The sequence below is a fragment of the Crocodylus porosus genome, unplaced genomic scaffold (genome assembly GCF_001723895.1).
Source record: "Crocodylus porosus isolate Cpor-Errol unplaced genomic scaffold, CroPor_comp1, whole genome shotgun sequence".
Lineage (NCBI taxonomy): Eukaryota > Metazoa > Chordata > Crocodylia > Crocodylidae > Crocodylus > Crocodylus porosus.
In genome coordinates, this window is record NW_017728931.1 from 103887839 (window position 1) to 103894056 (window position 6218).

The window sequence follows — 6218 nt, forward strand, 5'->3', positions numbered from 1 at the left end:
GTTTGCCAAGTAAAATCAGCCTTTATGTTTTAGATGAAAAAAGGACGTGTGCTATAAAGATTATACCTTTATAAAAATCCATAGGAGATTGCTTGTGTTGAGGTTATCATCAGTCTTCTGGGCTCATGGAGCTGCAGGGGCAGATTAAGATGTACTGGGGCCCTGGGCACACACAAAATTGGAAGCCCCCCTCCCCATGGGAGCTGGGCTGCAGGGGGGGGGCCCTTCCCCTCCTGGTGGGGGGACACATGCCCCTCTCTTCTCCCTGCTCCCCACTCCCCTGCCCCAGCTATGGCCAAACACGCACACACACATACAGATGGGCACGCACTTTACTCTTCCTCCCTCTCTGCACATGGACACACAGACACAAACATACTCTCCCTGCAATAAACAGATACGAGTGAATGCATGCATACACACATGCACACACGCAGATGCACACATGCAGATGCACAGACGCAGAGGCACAGATACAAGCAGACACACGTACACACACGCACTCTCTCCCCACAGGACCTCCCACTCCCCACTCTCAATCACTCTGAGGCAGCCCCCTCCTCCTCCCCTGTCCCCCCCCTACAAGCCAGCTACTAAGTCTCACTCCCCACCAGCCCTGTTGCACTGACCAGTGGGGAGCTGCTGCCCGGCTGTTTTCAAGCCACTACGTGCATGCATGGGGCCAGGCCGGCTCAGGCCAGGAGCACCATGCAGCACCTCTGCAGGCGGGTGACGCTGCGTGGCATTCCCAGCCTGCTCCACCCCAACACCCCAGCCCTACTGGGGGAGGGGCCCTGCTCCCAGCTAGAGCAGGGAAATAAGTGTGAAAGTTGGGGTTTTAAAAGCCCATGGCCAGTTTAAAACCCTGCTTTCACTTCCCTGCTGAGGAGGATCCTAGGGCCCAGAATTGGTAGGGGCTCCTCAGCTCATGCTCAGCTGACCTTGCATTAATCTGCCTTATGCATGGAGGACACTGCTACAAACCTGATCAATATCAATATCCTGTCACTTCCACTTTCATCAGGACCAGTGACCTTATTAGCAGAACAGGTGAGGACAAAATGAGCTAGCGAACAGGTTTCCCCATTTAGCACATATGTAATAGTAAGGACCCCCCCCATATTTAATTAGGGGCGTTTAACTCATTTCCATACACAGGCTATGCTATTTGCATCAGAAGTACTAACAGGTTGACCTCATACAGACAAATTTAAATTTCAACTATATTTTTCATTAAAACAGAGTCTGGTTAAGTCAAAACTTTTTACTAATGATTAACTCTACTTTTATATAATTTTCTCACCATCTTTAGATATGCAAATAGTTTTTCATGAAGTTTAATGTTCCTTCCTCTCTTTTATGCCTTTCTCTTTCCCCAAAGAAGGTTCATCTTAGAGTTAAGACATGAAACTGCAAATAAGTCAACTGAAATCCTCCTGGCTTTGTCACAGACTTCTTGCATGATGTTGGGCAAGTCCCAACAATCACTGCATTACTCAAATTTTCCTGGAAAAGCAGAACTGAAGATAACAGCACTTCCCTACTTCACAGTGATGCTGCAAGGATGCATTTATCAATATTAAGCTGTCAGACATTATAGGGATGGTAGGCCATATGCTAGATACAGTAGCAGATCCAGGGGTGCCGCAGGTAGTCATACCCTCCTTTGATTCCCACTGTCTCCAAAATGACCCAGGTTTATGGGAGCCCCAGAGCTGCTCTTGCCCTGCTCTGGCTGTGAGTTGGGCCTGTGTGGGTGCCAGGCTTGGTCGGGGATAATGGCAGCAGTGGGCAAGTTTCCTCCTCCTGCACCTACTTCCTGCTGCTCCCCAACCATGATACCTGCTGGCCAGGAGCAGGCACCGATAGGAGGAGCCTGCCCACCACAGCTGCTGTTCCCAGCTGACACAGGCACAGGCAGAGCCCTAGAGCAGCTCCTGCTCCACTCCACCTGCAGACTACAGAGAGCAGCTGTGTGGGAAGCTGGGCTTGGCCAGGGTGTGCTTCCAGCCAGTGGTGGACACTTGTGGGGATGGGAATAGGGAGCATGGATGGGGGATAAGGGTCATAGCAGCCACCCTCCACAGCCCCAGCTGGAACAGGCCAGGGGCAAAAACTCGGGTCAGCCAGGGACTGTGGCAGTGGACAGGTACCTGCCCCCCAGATTTGTGCATCTGCTCCTTGCCTGGCTTCCCGGTGTTCCCCACTAGCCTGGGGGCTCTAACCATGACTTGCTCCCATCTGCCTATGGATTGAAGTACAGTGTGCTGCATTGACCTTCTGTAAATTCACCCATGACTAGGTAGATGTATCACAACTCCTTTATAAAAGAGGAACTGGGCCAGCTGTAGGGGATCAGGAAGTTGGAGGGGGTTTCACCCTCACATCCCCATATAGCTGAGCTGGGTGGGAGCTGCATCAACAGGCCAGGCAAACAGGCACACTCTTCAGGGGCATGCCAGAGTTTGCGTGGAAGTCTGTGCAGGAGGGAGAGCAGGAGAGGCCTGAGACTCCACATGTCAGGAGCTTCTGATGGAGATTTCAGGTGAATGAATGAAGAGGGGGGTTACTGTGGGGGTGGTGATACAGAGTGCAGCCAGGGACCCTGCCTTGCTGCTGTCTCTGGCCCAGAGCTCCTGTGAGGCTTTCGCCCAGACAGGGCCCTTGGATGAGTCCACAGTGCCCTACCTCCCGGTCTGCAGGGCTTGCCTGGCAGGACATCTGAAGACTGGGGGTAGCGTGGGAGTTGGGAGTCCCCTTGCCTGTCCCACATGTGCCCAGATTGAGGCTCTGGAGGGGCAGGTGAGGGAACTCCAGGCAGAGGTGAGCAGGCTGCAGGGGGATCAGGGCTGCAGAAGATGAAATTGATGGGTACTTTCAATCTCTGCAGGACCAGACACCTAGTGCAGAGACATCACAGGAGGGTCCCAAGGCAGCTGAATGGAAGACAGTCACCTCCAGAGCCAGACAGCGTGCAGCTGTGACTGCTTCCCCAGCACAACCAGGGAACAGATATGAAGCCCTGGCAGCACTGAAGGAAGATGTATCGGAGGAAGCTACAGGGCAAGACACATCTGCAACAACCATGCAGGCTGAGCGACAACCAGGAAGCCAGAAGAAAAGATGCTGGGTCATCGTGGTGGGTGACTCCCTCCTGAGAGGCACAGAGGGGCCTATTTGTCGACCAGATTCCACAGCGCGGGAGGTTTGTTGCCTGCCTGGAGCCAGGATCCGAGCCATCACTGCAAGGATTCCTAACCTCATCCAGCCCTCCAATTACAATCCCATAGTCCTCATCCATGTGGGCACAAATTATGTGGCTAGGAGTAGTCCAGACCACATCATGAGTGACTACAGGGCTCTGGGGGCCAGGCTTAGGAAGTCGGGGGCACAGGTGGTCTTCTCATAGATCCTCCTGGTCAGCAGTTGCCATCAACACCAAGACACCTTTATCAGAGAAGTCAACCTGCAACTCCGGAGTTGGTGCCATCATGCAGCTTTTGGCTTCTACAACCATGGGCCACACTTCCATGAGAGAGGTATCCTGGGACGAGATGGTCTTCTTCTTTCTTCTGAAGGTAAAAGTCTGTTCTCTTACAGGTTGGCTGATCTCTTCCAAAGGACTTTAAACTAGGTTCGTCAGGGGATAGGGATGCAGTGGACAAAGAAAACTTAGGATCAGAGAGCCACAGGCCATGCACTGGATCAACCCAGGTAAGCACTAAGGGGCCCGATAGACATCAGGACAGGGGGGTATCAAGGGCACCCACTGGGGGGCTTAAATATCTCTACACTAATGCTAGGAACATGGGGAGCAAGCAGAGGAACTTGCACTCCTGCTTGCAAGCAAAAACTTCGACCTGATTGAGCTAACTGAAACGTGGCGGGACCCTATTCATGATGGGGCGGTAGGCATTGAAGGTTATAGGTTGTACAGATGGGATAGAGTGGAAGGAAAAAAGGGGGAGGGGGCGTTGCTCTCTGTTAAGGAGCAACATACATCTTCTATAATCAAGATGGGATCAGAGGAGGGCCAAACTGAGATGCTGTGGATTAGGATACAAGGGGGTTGGAGGGGAGAGGGACTTGGTAGTGGGGGTCTACTATAGACCGCCGTACCAGGAGGCTGAGCTAGACCTGGAATTCTCTGGGCAGCTCTCAGAGGCCATAAGGTCAAGAGATACGTTTGTCATGGGTGACCTAAACTACCCTGACAACTGTTGGGAGGATCAGTCAGCCAGGACTAACCGCTCATGTAGGTTCTTAACCTGCATACAGGACCTAACACAGGAGGTATACAATCCTACTAGGGGAAATGTCTTGCTGGAGTTGGTGTTGACTACAGGGGATGACCTGATGGGGGATCTGCAAGCACAAGGTAACCTAGGGGATAGTGACCATCGATTAATTGAAGGGTGGGAAAAGTAACCAGCAGGGCAGAAGTGCTAGACTTCAGAAAGGCTGACTTCAGTGTGCTTAGGAGATTAGTTAGTGGGGCATTAAAGCTCAAGAGCATTGATAAAATGGGGGTCCAGGAAGGGTGGTCGTTCCTCAAGGAAGAGATCCTGTGGCTTAGGAGGCAGCAATCCCACTGTGTAGGAAAAGGGGGAAAATTGGCCAAGAAGACCTCTTGGCTAAACAGGGAAATACAGGAAAGCCTAAGGACAAAAAAAGGGGGCATACAGGCAATGGAAGCAGGGGGTAGCTACCAAGGAGGAGTATACCTCCTTGGCTCACACTTGCAGGGAATCATTTAGGAAGGCCAAAGCAACATTAGAACTTAAGCTGGTGACAAAAATTAAGGACAACAAGAAGTCCTTGAGGTATATAGGGAGCAAAAAGAAGGTGCAGGGCAGCATAGGACCCCTACAGGATAGACTAGGCCAGTTGGTGACAGATAGGAGGGATAAAGCAGAGTTCTTCAATGAGTTTTTTCCCTTTGTTTTCTTGAACACAGATCTAGACAAATCTCCCAAAAGCATTACAGGCAGAAGCAGGAGGAACACCAACCCACTTACTGTCAGTGCCGACCTAGTAAAGAGACACTTGGAGGGGCTGGTTATGTTTAAGTTAGCGGGACCAGATGAGCTCCATCCAAGGGTACTGAAAGAATTAGCCAGTGTCACAGCAGAGCCAGTAGCACAGCTGTTTGAACACTTGTGGTGCTCAGGTGAGGTCCCAGAGGACTGGAAAAGGGCCAGTGTGGTCCCTATTTGCAAGAAGGGGAGGAGGGAGGAACTGGGAAACTATAGACTGGTTAGTCTCACCTCTATCCTTGGGAAAACCCTTGAAAAAATTATCAAGGATCACATTTGTAGGAGTCCAGCAGGTAATATAATGCTAAAGGATAACCAGCATGGGTTCAGAGCAGGTTAGTCAGGCAGGATCTGCGTTGTTTCTTTCTATGACCAGGTCACTAAATACTTAGATACAGAAGTCGAGGTAGATGTCATCTACTTGGGCTTTAAGAAGGCCTTCAACACAGTATCCTACCCGTTCTCATAAACAAATTGAACAGCTGTGCCATAGACAATTACACGGTCATGTGGATGGCAAATTGGCATAAGGGTCATACCCAGAGAGTGGTGGTGGATGGGTCGGTATTGACCTGGAAAGATGTGGGCAGTGGGGTCTCCCAAGGCTCGCATCTTTGACCAGCACTGTTCAATAGCTTCATCAGCGACCTGGATGAGGGCATGGAAAGCACTCTGCAAATTCGCAGATGACACAAAACTATGGGGTGAAGTAAACACACTGATGGTAAGAAACCGAATCCAGGCAGACCTGGACAGATTAGAGAAGTGGGCAAAGAACAGTAGGGTGCAGTTGAACAAGGACAAGTGCAAGTTGCTGCAACTTGGGAGAGGGAATCACCAGCACACCTATAGGCTGGGGGATGACCTTCTCAGCTGCACAGCGGCAGAAAGAGATCTTGGAGTCATTATCAACTGCTGCCTATAAATTCATCAGGGGAAGGCAGCAGGGAATAGGAGACGCCCTGTTTACCCGGGCACCCCTTGGAATAACTAGGAACAATAGCCACAAGCTGATAGAAAGCAGATTTAGAATGGACGTGAGAAAGAGCTTTTTCACAGTTAGAGTTACCAGAACCTGGAATGGGCTTCTAAAGGAGGTGGTGCTCTCCCCTACCTTGGGGGTCTTCAAGAAGAGACTGGTCAAGCACCTAGCTGGGGTCAGATGACCCCAGCACTTTTTCC